The following is a 15,654-nucleotide window of genomic DNA, read 5'->3' as shown; positions in this document are numbered from 1 at the left end:
CCTTCAGCCCAATCGCCCAAGAATACCAACATTGCCTGCTAGAGGGCACAACTCAGGACTTTAGGAGAAATAATAGCTTCCTACTTCTTCCTCACTTACTGTTTTGTTGTGCCTGCATGCACGTGTCTTGTACATAAGTTCTTGAAAATGGCAACGTGACGTTGCCGAAATATTGAAATATATTAAAATTTATTTTAATGTATATCCTAGTACGTTGTAATTTCCTTAAATTATATAGTGAAAATGCATAACCAACGTCTAAGCCTTTCCACGAGAATTATGTACATTTAATCATAGAAATACATTTATTTTACAAATGATAATCTATCTTTTTCAATTTAGCTACTTGAATACAAATTCTACCCTACAGTTCTTCTTTATGAACTGGTCAATAACATCATGATAAAAAGTTGGTTGTAACTTAATTTTCTCAAGCAACACGCACACTTGTAAAGGCTGGCTGAAGCTCACTATGGCCTGTGTTTAAGCAACAGAATGGGACGACATGAAATGACTATGTGCACGCATGAAATCGTAGTGCTGCTGTGAGGACCTGGAAGTGCCTACAACCGAGCAAGCCAAGGTAGCTTTAACTAGACGAGCAAGCATCGGCCTTCGATACAAAACACAAAGCTCAATTATTGCCACGCAAGCTTAAGACGTCTTCTGTCTACAAAAATAAAAGCCTAAATGGAATGCTTATAAAAGCATGCATTTATTAACAAATAAATATTACTTCTTTCTAAATTAATGAGCTTGCGTAGCAAGCATGGAGAATTAGCCCTACATGCAAGGGTCAATGCCAAAATACTTACACAGCATCAAAAGCATGAAGTTGTCAAGGTAGCCATCAGACCCCATGGTTTGGATCCATCTGCCAATGGATCAAGTCCCATCCATTTGAAACACTCCCATGCCATTTGGTGTGTCAGTTAAGGAGTTCATCCTAGCTGCTCAAGGATAAATTCCTTAACTGATTGAGTAAATTTAATAAGTAACATAAGTTCGCATAATCAGATGCCTGTCTGGAAAAATTAGATTTTGCTCCATGATTATTTGCACATGCTTGTTAGTAAAGAAATTCCATTGAAAAGCCTGGTAGCTCATTCGGAAAAACATTAAGGCATGCTTCCCTACTGAGATTGAATATACAATATCCAGTTAATTGAGTTCCCACAAATCCATACCATTCCAATATCAATCTTGGATATACATTTCTGTGCACTAAAAATGTTTGTTCTATCTATTATTAGTCATTTCAATAGTGGTCGAATCATGCTTCACCTTTTCCAGATGGATATATCATACAGATACCCCTGGAAAATTCTTTCCTGAGTATATCATCTCAACTTTGAAGTTTAGTTGCAATGTCCAATCAAGCTTAAATTGATAGCCAAACGGCTATTTTTCTGGCATCCTTAATAATAATTAAGGGGATACAAATCCCTTTTTGGTCAACTGCCAGTAAGCAAAACTCTAAGATCAAGAACTACGAATCTATGAGTTTCATATATACCGAAAAACTATCGGTGAATCCAAGTGTAAATGACCACTTGGTAATACAACACCAAGGCAACTCGAAGCAACGGTGGAGCAAGCTCCCTCACTATCCTTGATATTTGTGGCTATCATATTGGTGGCGCTAGCGTCGCCGTAGCACGTGGCGGTGAATTTGAGCTGTGCAGAAGAAAGTGATTTTTAATCGGTGAATAGTCCGCTTTTTTCCCCGTTTTTCAGTGCTAAATTGTTTCTCTGAATACGAGTGTACTTCAGTGGTTGTTTTTTGGAAGTTAGTTGCTGTCGCGATATAATATATTTTGGTACTGTCGGAATCGAACGCGTAACGGTGGAAGACAAAACGAAGCTAAGTTACTGTATTTAGTTATATTTCATTTTATTTAATTATATTTAGTACTTAAATGTTCTGATGTTTGTACTTTTTTTCCTCTTATTTATTAATTGAATAATTATTAAAGATTAGGGTATAATTTGACAAAACACGTCACAGATAAGTAATGGCACCTGTGCGAAGGAAAATGGCGGCCAGTAATGAAGGTTCGCCATCGTTATCAAAGAACGGTAGCATAAAAGAAATGAGTCAGTGTACTAGCTGTGAAATGTACGCTTTGCGGAGTGTGGTTAGATGATAATAAAGGATTGAATGTGTGTAGAAAATGTAGGGAGAATGCAGAATTGAAGTGTATTTCGGATCGTGAGTGTGATATTTTTGTCAACCTTCAGAATGAAGGAAACAGGGATATGACAAGAAACGACAAGGTTGTACATGAAAATTGTGAGAGTGTGAATGTAGAAAGTGTGAATGATAGTATAAATGGTTTCTCAGAGAACAAAAAAGATGAGATAGATGCATTGAGTGAGATCGCGTTGTTGAATAGTGCGATAGAAAGAGCAAAACAGCAGCTAGAGTGCATGAACAAAAGTAGACTGAATGAACCAACCAATAATAAAAGGTATGACAGGAAAAATAGACGTATGAATGTGAACATGAACAAAATGAAGGATAGAGTGCTGTATGGAGACTCGTTAGTACGAGGTGTGTTAGTAGAGGATTTGACAAAATCGTACCAACCTGGTGCGACCATAAAGGACGTAACTGCGTCTATTAGAGAGCAAAAGGAAAGGGTGAAAGAAATGATTGTTGTGGCAGGTACGAATGATTTGAAAGGAGATAAAATGGAAATGATAGAAGACCTGAATGAATTGTTTGAGGTAGCAAAAGAAAAGAGTGAGAGAGTTAGAATGATTAGTCTTTTGCCACGGTTTGACAGTGAAATGTTTAAAAGGAGGGCTATAATTGCAAATGACTTTATGCGTGGGTTATGTATGACGAGTGGTGTGGAATTTGTGGATGTGTGGAGTGAGTTTGATGGGCGAAAGGATCTATATGAGATGGATGGCTTGCATTTGAATGGTTACGGTGTAAGAAGACTTGAGAAAGTGTTGCTGAATGTAGTGGATGTGCAAATTCAGGGAAACTAGATTTGTTAAGGGGGGGGAGTAGAGATACAGTCCTTATGGAGGCAGTTGAATGTAAGAATGAATATAATATGCCAGAGCAAATAAGGACAACAAATCTGAGTGGGATAGTTAATATAAGGCATCAAGGTAGGGTTGGGGCTAATGGGGGTCTTAAATTCATGTACACTAATACTAGGAGTATTAGGAACAAGAAGGAAGAGTTTTTGGCCATGGTTGGCACTTCCAGACCACAGGTTATAGGTATTAGTGAAACATGGCTGACTGTAGATGATATAACTAGTGGGATTGAATGTGATGGGTATAGTGTGTTCAGGAATGACAGAGAGAATAAAATGGGGGGAGGAGTATTGTTGATGATAGCTGATGAGCTCCAGCCAAGGAGAATAGAAGTTGAATTGCAGGATAGAGAAAAGAGCACATTTGAGGCCATTTGGTGTGAGATTGTGGCTAGCAGAACTAAATATACAATTGGGTGCTGCTATAGACCAGGTGATGGAAAAGATGGTGGTGACAGTATGCACAAGCAAATAGAAGAAATGGGTGGAAGGAGGGTGATTATTATGGGAGATTTCAACTATGGTCGCATTGATTGGAGTGAGGAGAGGACACACGGGAGGAAGGAACTGGATTTTATGCGGTTATTAAGGGATAACTATCTGTGACAGCATGTAATGGAAAATACTAGGGGTCAGAGAGTGCTTGACCTAGTAATTACATCTCAGGATTTGGCTGTAACAAATATGACCACATTGCCACCAATCGGTGAGAGTGATCATAGGGTCATAACTTGGGAGGTGGCTAAAGGTGTAGAATTTTCAATTAAGACAGGGTACATGTGGAATTATCGGGCTGGAAAGTATGACAAGCTTAGGAGTTTGATTGGTTCAGTGCCATGGCATGTACAACTGCAAGGACTAGAAGTTGATAGTGCATGGGAGGTAGTTAAGAAGTGCTTGCATGAAGCAATGGCTGACTGTATACCTAGAGTCCGAATAATAAATCAAGTAGGGGTTAAATGGATGAATAACACCATTAAGCTTGAGTTGCAAAAAAAGAAACAACTATGGAGGGAATTTAAGGAGAAGGGTGACCGGCAGGCACATGAACGGTATAAAGCACAGGCCAGAAGGGTGACGAGTGTGGTAAGAAAAGCAAAAAAGGATTACGAAAGAACATTGGCCATGCAGGCTAAAGAGAATCCTAAACAGTTTTTTAGATATGTAGCAAGTAAAAGGAAAAATGTACATGGCAGATTGATTTTAAAGAATGCCGATGGTAGGGAGATAACTGAATCAGTTGAGTTACTGAGTGAGCACTTTGCAAAAGTATATCATCCAGGTGGTGACATTGCAGAAACAAATAAACCAGTAGATTATACGGGAATTGTGGTTAATGAAGTGGAGGTTAGTAGTCTATTGCATAACCTCAATGTCAATACATCTGTGGGATTGGATGGTATACCAGCTCGTGTTGTACGAGAAGCAGCTAAAGAATTGTCAGTACCCTTGACCATTTTGTTTAATTTGAGTCTCGGGTCTGGGTTAGTCCCGAGCGGGTGGAAAGAGGGGAAAATAGTTCCACTGCATAAAGGTGGTTCCAAGACTGCTGTAGTAAATTACCGACCGATTAGCATATCAGGAATCATTGTCAAGGTCTTAGAGAAAATAGTCAAGAGGAAAATACAAGATTGGATAGAAGAAAATGGGATACTGTATCGGGGACAGCATGGTTTTGTGAAAGGTAGGTCATGCCTCAGTAACTTGCTCACGTATTATAACACAGTGACGGCTGAACTGGATAAGGGTAATGGGTTTACGGTGATTCTACTGGACCTTGCCAAGGCCTTTGACACGATTCCACATGGAATTCTAATCAGTAAATTGCAGCATATGGGAATGGACATAGGGTTGGTGAGATGGATAGGAGGGTGGTTGACGGAGAGATATCAGAGAGTGGTTTACTCGGGAGTAGAGTCCACAAGATGGCCTGTGACTAGTGGTGTGCCACAAGGATCTGTTCTTGGACCACTGCTGTTTAATTTGTTCATAAATTATATAGGAAATGATCTGAGAGGAACAGTTCATTTGTTTGCGGATGATGCGAAGTTGGGTAGGGCAATAGTGAATGCAGATGACGTCAAAATTTTGCAGGATGATTTGGATAGATTGGAGGTCTGGGCTAAGGAGAATGGATGTCAGTTTAATGTGGCAAAATGTAAGGTTATGCATTTTGGGGTGAAAAGATTGGCGGCAGTTTACTGCATTGGTGGAACCGTGCTCCAGGAAATTGATGAGGCACGAGATTTAGGAGTGTTGGTAGATAAGGAATTGAAATTTAGGGGACACATTGCAAAAGTGACCAAAACAGCTCATCAAATCACTTGGTTGCTGAAGAATACGATGACAAGCAGGTTATTGTTCCTCTGTATCGAGCCTTGATAAGACCCCATCTGGACTACTGTGCTCAGATTTGGTCACCTAGGTTTCTTCTTGATGGGGAGGAGGTGGAGAGGATCCAGAGGCGAGTGACCAAGATGATAGCAGGTCTGTGGAATGAACCATATGAGAACAGGTTGAGGATTTGTGGGTTGCAAAAATTGGTTGATAGGCGGAGGAGGGGAGATATGATTGAGACATTCAAATTACTGAAGGGTTTCTATAAAATTAATTCAGAAGATATTTTTGAGAACAGGGCTGGTTTTGGGAGGACTACTGGACATCCATGGAAACTGGGCAAAAGTGTGGTTAGTAAAGGTGTTAGAGCTGGGTTCTTTACTTTTAGAGTGGTGAATGAGTGGAATGCGCTCCCTGAGTCTGTGGTGGATGCTGTGACAGTGAATGAGTTTAAGGCGAGGTATGATAGATACTGTATGAATGTCAAATAGTTGTGATGAATATGATTTGGGGCCTCCCTCGATGAGTCCAATGACTCCCTGGAGTTGCCCGTAATAATAGTAATTTTCTCATAATGTAAAAACACAGCCCCTAGGGGATGTAATACTGTAATTACATTATGAGGAGAGGTCACTACCCAGACTGCTTTCAACCTTTTTTGAGGTCTCATCAGTGAGTAGGTAGACCTGGAAGATAACAAGGTTTAAGTGAAAAGAACTTACACACACCTTTATGGCATTCGTATAGTAAAGATATGTAAGTTCTTTTCACTTAAACCTTATCTTCCAGGTCTACCTACTCACTGATGAGACCTCAAAAAATATTGAAACCGGTCTGGGTAGTGACCTCTTCTCATAATGTAATTACAGTATTACATCCCCTAGGGGCTGTGTTTTCACATTATGAGAAAATATCAAGGATAGTGAGGGAGCTTGCTCCACCTTTGCTTCGAGTTGCCTTGGTGTTGTACTACCAAGTGGTCATTTACACTTAAATTCGCCGATAGTTTTTCGGTATATATCAAACTCATAGATTCGTAGTTCTCAATCTTAGAGTTTTGCTTACTGGCAGTTGAACAACAAGGGATTTGTATCTCCTTAATTATTGTCCAATCAAGCTGTTTCTCCTCAATATGACAGTGAAGCCTGTTAATATTACAGGTGATATTGCAACATAGTTTGAAGAAAGTGACATAGAAAAACAGGAGTGACCTATGCAGCTCAGTCTGAACCCAAATAACTTCTAGAATGAATTAAAATGTTAGGCCTGAACCAGATCAGTGTGCACCACAAATCAGGGTAGAGTGTGCCCAGCGGTGGCTCGTGGCTTGAAATCGTTGGGGTGCTGCAACTTTCGAAATATACATACACACTGTAAGCACAGTGTATGTGTGCTTGGATAAAATATCAAAATTATGGTAAAAATTTAAAAAAAAAATAAACTTGAAAAAATATTGTTTATTATCGATAAAATTATACAGCATAATATAATTCAAAATTAATCCATTCCTTTAATTGTAATTAAAGGAATGGATTTACAATGTTTGGACATTACAATTAAATCTTTTAATGTAATGTCCAAATATTTAAAGAGACGGAGTAAACACGATAAGCACTACGAACACTACTATTGGCGCAAACTTCATATATATATATATATATATATATATATATATATATAAACAACAGTGGAACTGCACGATGAACAGTACCGCATTATGCTAATAGCTCGCATCTCACTATGACATGCATATGCTTGTGCGTGTAGCAATATGACACTGTGGTAAACATAGTGCTGCTAACGTCCTTCGCCCTCCTAAGTGCTACAAGAGATGGATTTTCATCATTTTTTATACAAAATAAGAGAATTGTATAGGATTGTTGATGATAAAATTAAATATTAAAAGCAAATATAAATAAATTAATAAATATATTTATATATTGAGAAAAATTGGGAGGTGCTGCAGTTCCGCAGTGCTTCTGCACGAGCCACCCCTGAGTGTGCCCTAGAAGGGTGGAAAATATAATCAGGAGTACAAGTAGGCTTACCCGCTATTGATGTATGTGCAGTTCAGGTTTCCCTGAATGCTGTGCCATGCTGCCAACTGATTATTGAGTGTTTTTGTCATTACAACCAGAGGCTCTGGACCATTGCAGAATGATCCAGATCTTGCACCCAGTAATTTGCATCTCTGGGCTACTGATGAAAGACCTGGCTGGGAAGCAGATGTTCCTTCAGTGGTTCAATGAGATGAATTTATGTCAACATGCTAGTGGTTGGAAAGCCAGATGTTCTATCTTCTACAAATGCTTCCATGGTTGCTGTTCATTTGCGCTCTACTAAATCCTTTGAAATGCAGGAGAAGTAGCTGTTCAACTGCAAATTCACAAATTTTTCTTCATTATTCGGGTGTCTTTTGGAACAAACCTACTGATTGACTTGGAAAAAGATTTAAAACTCTATGAAATATCTACATTCCAGAAAAAGGCTGTTGGTATTTTGTTGTCCTACACTCAATAGTAATAGTGTTACTGATTTATATAGCTTATTAATTGCCTTAAAAGGGTTTTCAAACATGGTGAATTTTATCCCATTTGTCCAGTTTTAATTTTCCAAATAAGTGATGGAAGAGATTGTAGCAGGGGCGGCTCATGCATAGGCACTGCGGAACTGCAGTACCCCCAATTTTTCTCGATATATAAATATATTTATTAATTTATTTATATTTGCTTGTAATATTTAATTTTATCATCAACAATCCTGTACAATTCTTATAGGGCGAAGGATGCTAGCAGCACTGTGTTTACCACAGTGTCATATTGCTACGCGCACAAGCATATGTACATCATAGTGAGATGCAAGCTATTAGCGTAATGCGGCACCGTCCGTCGCGCAGTTCCACTGTTGTTTACATGCAGTTTGCGGCAGTAATAGAGTGTTTGTAGTGCTTAACGTGTTTACTCCGTCTCTTTAAATATTTGGACATTACAATTAAAGACATAACATTTATTACAGTTTTTATTTTAGAACATTATTGGGGTTATGATAATGGATTTTATTTTTAAGTAATTTTGAATTATACTAAACTGCATAATTTTATAGATAATAAACTATTTTTTCATGAAACAAAACAAGAAGAATATATTTTATTTTTAAGTAATTTTGAATTATACCATACTGTACAATTTTATCGATAATAAACAATATTTTTTCATGTTTAATTTTTACCATAATTTTGATATTTTATCCAAACACGTATACACTGTATTTACAGTGTATACGTGTTTGGATAAATACGAATACACTGTATATTTCGTATACAGTAGCCACGAGCCGCCACTGGATTGTAGTAAGTGCTTTTTTTTTTTTTTTTTTAAGATTGCTTTCCTAGCCAAATGTCTTAGATAATACTCTAGTCATCTGAAATGAAATCCAAGATCCTTTTTCTATGGAGTTCTTCATAATTGTTCATTCGATCTGCACTTTTTTATTCTGTTATATAACATTTCAACATGAGTAAAGATATCCTCCTTAAGTAATCTGCAATATCATTTAGAAATGCCCAGGTATATCAATAATTCTTATTCCTCAGTCCTCCTTGAAGTGCTTAACAATGAATAAAAAAAAACCTCACTGGTCAGACTGAATGCCCGAGGTGGCAGTGGGCAGCATTCTTACAACATGTGCATTTGAATCCCATTGAAGCACGAATGTCAGTGATAGGTGATTTTGATTGTCCAGTGTGAGACCATACCATCATTATTGTAGGCCTGAAGTAGCTCAAAAAGTTATGGTGTTTGGTCTCAAGAGAATAGGAACTGGAATATATAACTTAACCGGTTCACATGGAAACAAAGTATAGTGGTAGTTGAGATGCTATAGGCATCCAACAGTATTATGCAATCTAATGTCTTGCTCCTATATGATAATGACAGCTCAGAAAAAAAATCTGTATTTCATTAAATTTACCTTATATTACCTGTTTATTCTCTCTTTAAAAAAAGGAGTCAAGTCTCCCTTTAAGTCAATTGTAGTAAAGCTACTTTTGATCTGAAAAACAAAAACAGATGTTCAGCAATAGTTGCTGCAATGCTAAATTGATAGAGCAGATAATCTGGATGTGGGAAGAAGAAGTGTTGTTCAAATGCTCCTTCCCACATCCAGGTAACCTATAGCTGTCTGGTAATCAGATCAAAGAGTTATTTCATATGGAGTTTTACCCCCTTTCTTCCCCATCCCTTATGATGGGTTGAGTGGGGAAGTTAAGTATTGTTATGACTGTGAATCCGCGTGTGTTCACTGGCAGATTTGTCTGTTCTCAGGAACTAAAACCCCGAGTTCCAGGTAAAAAATTCCTCTACCTTCGTATGAGACTGGCTAACTCACCTTTAGTTGAGAGAGAGAGAGATCAGATAAAGGCTCCTCACATCATAGATGGGAATCAAACCCATGTTTTTTCAACCAAAGGGCTTGGTCTATACCAACTGAGCTACGGAGGCTCTATCAAAGAGTTATGATAAGGTAGAGTGGCTCTAAGGCAGAAGCTAAGGGATCTTATCTCACAGCTCACAAGGTGAGGAGACTATTCGAGAGAGAGAGAGAACTTGATAGTAGCACAGATTGAGATAATGGGATATAAAATATAGACATCTAGATTTGGGAGAACTAGTGTCAAAGAGTGAATAACTTAAATTAAAACGATTAAGATAAACTGCGCGTCATAACCATATGCCTGGGGAAGGAGTGTCCTAGGTTCGATTTCCGTCGACAACGTGAGGAGCTTAAGGATCTTCCTCAGCCATAGCCAAGTTAGCCAGTCTTGGGCATGGACAGCAGGGTTCTCCCCCCCACACACACACACACCAGTTTAGCTGGGGGTTTTCATCCCGCAAGCAGGCAAACCGGCCCCGTGAACACACACACGGATGCAGTCAGGAATACTTAAGACAATCCCTCCAGCCATAGGTCTGAATTGTCAGCTATACCAGTCCAGAACCCGGATAAAAATAGGGGATATTGAGGTGGTGCCATACCTCCTCGTAAAAGGGGCTCATGGCCGTTGAATCACCATACAAAATGAACGAAATGAGATAAAGAAACGTTTACACATCTGTGTAAACAGAACTTAATTCTAAGTCACATACTGCTATAATGCTGTCTTAAACTATCCTAATTAAGGATTTTCAGATAGAGTTTAAAGTACATTTTCCTTGTGTAGTGTTTTTGAAAGCGATATTTTCCTCATTAAATACCTGCTTCCATAAATAAATATTAAGAAATCCTCTAATGCCTTTTATTCTCCAAAGAGAGTAAATAGGCGGAGCTCCTTTAGACATAACTTTTTGTAGACAGGTTGGCAGTCTCAATCCTTCTACCTTCACTCAGTGAGTTCAAGCTATCGATGAACCAAGACTTTCTGGAAGGGGAGGGGAGAGAACAGCAGCTATATATCCTCGGGATAGTGTCATTACAGTTAATGCCATAAATCATGAAGTGGTTTAAACATTTAATAACTTTATTTATTTATTTATTTTTATTCTTTTGCAGTCAATTTTTGAAATAAGAGTTAGGAATCCGAATTTCTAAGAGAAAAAAAACCACTAACATTGGAACCAGCTGAAGACAGGCCTACAAAAAAGTTCTAGTTTGCAACTAAATTCAAACTTATAATGGTATTTCTTCGAGTCACCTAACACTATGGAAGGAAATGCCATTTCCATAGGATTAAGCAGGTATGAGCAGAACTTTATATATATATAGTAGATGAGGACATTTTAGCCCTAACTTTTGGAGACTGAGTAGGCAGAAAGTAGGCCTGAAAGAGAGACAGCTGGACCAAGACTATCACTAATTTTAAGTTACACATCCAGTGAAGAGATGGCAAACAGGTCCTGCCACCTCATGGTCCCTAACACAATGTTATTGTCTGAAAGTGTGGAGTCTGTGATCAATTTTCTTAAGTTTAAGGGACAAAAAATCCGAGTTTCAGGGAGGGCAAACCCATTTGCCAGTGCAAGATCAACTAACTTGGGAATATCAAAGAGCTTAGAAAAGGTTCCTCTAGTCGGCGACTGGTGAAACTTGTCTGTCTTTGGGTGGCCTAATGCTGTGGATGCAAACCCATTTTGTTCACATATGCCTTTCCTTTCAGGTAAGTAACCCCATAGGAAGAAGTCGGGAGCCGTCATATATGGAGAAAGTGATGGCCAATTAATGTAATTAATTAATCTGCAAGATCGTGAAATTATTCAGGAAGAATAATTAAATACTGATTTTCAAAATAAAATTGCACGATTTTGGTCTGTTTTTGGATTGTGACATTTTGCATGATTAATTTCCCAAACGTGCTTTAGAATACCTGAAAGAATAAAAATAAAAACAGTTATCACATTTTGAATCCCTTGATTCTTCTTCTGGGCCACTCTATATATTTACCACCTATAAGTACAATTACTATTACTGCGAAAGAAGACATGGTATTATAAAAAGAATTTTTTTTTATTTTCCTTTTTTTTTTATAATCCCATCCAAGAGAGGTTTCTTCAAATGGGCAGAAAAGTGTAAAAAAAGATTAAACATTAATATTGGATTTGAGATTCTTAGATTATATGCCTCAGGAAATATGTAAAAGGGAAAACTGTTCCAGAAGACAGCAGTTGGAGGGATGAATGAAGAGAAGAAAATGATATTCATTATTTGAAACTGAATTGTGTATAGTTTTGATTAGTGGTATATCTAATTCTACAAATTTGTATTCTATTTCTACAAAATAAGGAATTATGAAGCTACAATTATGATGAACTTATCCAAATTTGAAAACGGAACATTTGTATAAATGCAAACAGAAAAAAACTGTGTGAAACAGTGGAGTGAATCAGTGAGAGAGGGATTGGTGCGAGAAAGAACACAATATACTGTCATCAGCAAAACTGTGTATTAAATCTGCACAAAACTGGAGATGGTCATTGATATACAGAAGGAAGAGAGTAGTCGAAAGAACTCCAGCATTAGTTGCCAAGTAAAGAATCTAGCACGGCCAGAGAGAAAGGGTAACCAGAGAATGTACAATCCAAAGATGGCTAACATAAACAAGATCTCTGTTGATCAACAGTAACAGAAGCAATATTGGCAGTAGTTTATTAGATGAAAGGTCTCAAAGTAGTGTAGTAGTAGTGAAGTATTAATGAGTTTTCCTTATTCCATTAAAAAGTACAAGTGAATAGACTGCAATGATATTATATGTTAAAGATTTGTTACCATTCTTAGATCTGCGATAATTTCCAGACAGATACCAGTGGAAAAGGACGAAATAAAAAGGCAACATAGAATCAACCCTGGAGCACAAAACATCAGTACAATCAGAGAAATGCCAAAGAACCAGGTGACTTTCTGGCATTTAGTTTGGACAAGACAATTCTGATCTCTTTGTGGCTAAAAATCAAAGGAGCATTAATTGTTAAATGACTAGAATGCCAGAAAGACATTTACTAAGATCTGCTATGCAAGAATTACAGGAAAAACAAAAAGCAAGGAGAATGATGGAATGGAACCATCCGAATACAAACGAGATGGAAGTACTGTGACGAATTAAAGTTACCGACTACGGCTTTCCGAGAGACTTGCAAACTTCTAGAAATATGACTGCCTTTTGGACATGATAATGTTTCTTTCTTTTAGCCGATGCAAGTCATCTGCAATATATTTTGGTTCTTCTCCTTTATAGACTTGGCAAACTTCTTGAAGAACTAAGATTTAGACAAGGGCGAAAATTTAAAGCAAAACAGGAAATAAATGTTCCTATATCATAACTGCTTCAGTGACACGATCAGTACAAAAATTTGGATTATAAGACAGAAAAAAATAATTCAGCCAAATAACCAATGCACTGAAGTCACGAAGATTATCCGACTTGGTATTCTTATAATACTAGAATACTAGGCAGATAAGTATTTTCAATGTTGCTCCATGAAAGATGAAATAAATGCTGGACTGTGGTCTGAAATGCCTAGAGAACAAACATCCTTACTATTAGAAAACACGACTTCTCTGCATTAATGCAACCACAACGCCTTCTTGGGTCTGGTTCCCACTGATGAGATCTCACCAAAACCGATCGAAACCGTTCTGGGTAGGGGTATTTCTCAATGTTTTCACATTATGGGATATTGAAACAATTAATGTGAAGTTAACAGCTTTTTTTTACAAGTAGGCCAATCGTGAAGATACTTCGCGCACAAAATTTGCTTACACTTCGATAATAGATTAAAATAATTTCTTGTTAAGTACCATAAACATCCACAGTATACTTAGAATCTAAAATGAAGTGCAGTTACGGCTATCTGTTACAACAGTAAGCTGATCTATCAGGTGATCTGCAGAATGACCATTCGAAAGCTGTACCGCAGTGGTTAAATTCTAAACGAATAAGCTCTGGAGCCCTTAAAGTAACGGGCTCTGGAGCTTATTCCTCAGATATTTCAATATGAGAGGCTATTGCTAGATCGTCGCAACATTTTTTTAAATTTATTTATTCTGGTGGAGTTAGTCATCAGGCTTTCTCTGCCACACCACCATAAACATTAAATACAAATACAGATACAAATACAAAATTACAAATTAATATAATACTTCTAATACATTAAAAGATAATTCAATTTAAGATAACATTAATTTATACTGTATGAGCGATGAAAAAGCAGTAGGCCTATTCAGCTTGTTACGTAAATGCAGAAAAGAAAAAAAAAAAGGAAATGTAATAATGATGAAATAAATAACTTCATGGTTTCTTCATGGCGTCTGACACATGCTTACTCCACCATGCTTCTCTTCTTCATGTAGCTTCCTCAGTGAGAGAGTGCAGCACCATGTCCTTCCAGTTCTCTCTGTTTGGTGGCTTTCCTTTTAGTTTCTGCATAGCCATGTGATCCTCTCCATGATCTTATATCTTCAAGCCATGTCCTTCGTTTTTTGCCTCTTGATTCTTTTCACATAATTTTTCCTTCTAAAACTGTTAGTATCCTCTGTTCCGCTAAACTTCTCACATGTCCTGCCAATCTCATCTTTCTCTGGATCATTTCCTGTAATAAAGATCTCTGTGTTCTCATTCTCTGTAGGACATCTGTATTTGTCACATGTTCTGTCCATGGGATTTTCAGAGCTCTCCTATAGCACCATTTTTCAAAGGCCATTATCTGTTGCCTTACTCTCTTCTTGAATATCGAAGTCTCACTTCCATATGTGAAAATTGGCCACATTAATGTTCTTATCATTCTTTTCTTTGTCTCGATACTCACAGAACTTCTGAGCAGATCTTTATTTTTCCAGAATGCATCTTTAACTATGGCTGTTCTTATTTTTATTTCTTTATCTTGCTTTCCATTTGAAGTAAAGTAGGTGCCTAAATATTTGTATTCTGTTGTATGTTCAATTTTCATATTGTTTATGAATATTTCTGGCTCGGATTTAGTTTCTTTTGAGATTTTCATAAAGTTGGTCTTCTTTTGCATTAATATCTAATCCAAATTCTTTACCTTCTTCAATTAGTAGATTCAGTAATTTGATTAATTTGTTTCTGTTTTCTGCTATTAAAATTGTATCATCAGCATATCCAAGATTGCTGTATTTTATACCATTGATACTAATTCCTGTTTTTTGTTTTTCAATCTTTTTCATCACTGTCTCGCTATAGATATTAAATAGATTTGGTGAAAGGATACAACCTTGTCTGACTCCTCTTTTTATTTTCACTTCAGAAGTCTCAGAGTTAAACAGCTGCATTTCTGGTGTAAATCATTTTTATAATCTTAAGTACATGATCCTATATGTCAAATTTATCTAATATATTGAACATTTTATTAAGTTTTACGTGGTCAAAAGCCTTCTGAAAGTCTATGAAGCATACGTAAATGATCCTATTTCTTTCAAGTGATCTTTCTATTAGTATTTTTAGTTCCAGGATAACATTAATGGTTCCCATTCCTCTTCTGAAGCCTTTCTGTTGTTCACTCAATTCACCGCTTATGGCTCTTTCAATTTGTTTGTTAACGATGGTTAAAATAATTTTAGATGCATGGGATATTAGGTTCACAGTTCTGTACTGTAATTCTCACAATTTTGTGCATTGTGTTTCTTTGGAATTGGTATGCAGATAGATGTAAAAATTTCAGGTAATTGTATTGTTTTATAGATGTCCTGAATGGATTCCACTAAATAGTTATTATTGCCAGTCAAAGCTTTCAGCAGCTCAGCCGGAATACTATTA

Source organism: Typopeltis vanoorti, chromosome 4, assembly GCF_054136105.1.
Source record: "Typopeltis vanoorti isolate ZY-2024b chromosome 4, IOZ_Tvanoo_1.0, whole genome shotgun sequence".
Lineage (NCBI taxonomy): Eukaryota > Metazoa > Arthropoda > Arachnida > Uropygi > Thelyphonidae > Typopeltis > Typopeltis vanoorti.
This window is presented reverse-complemented; position numbering follows the sequence as displayed.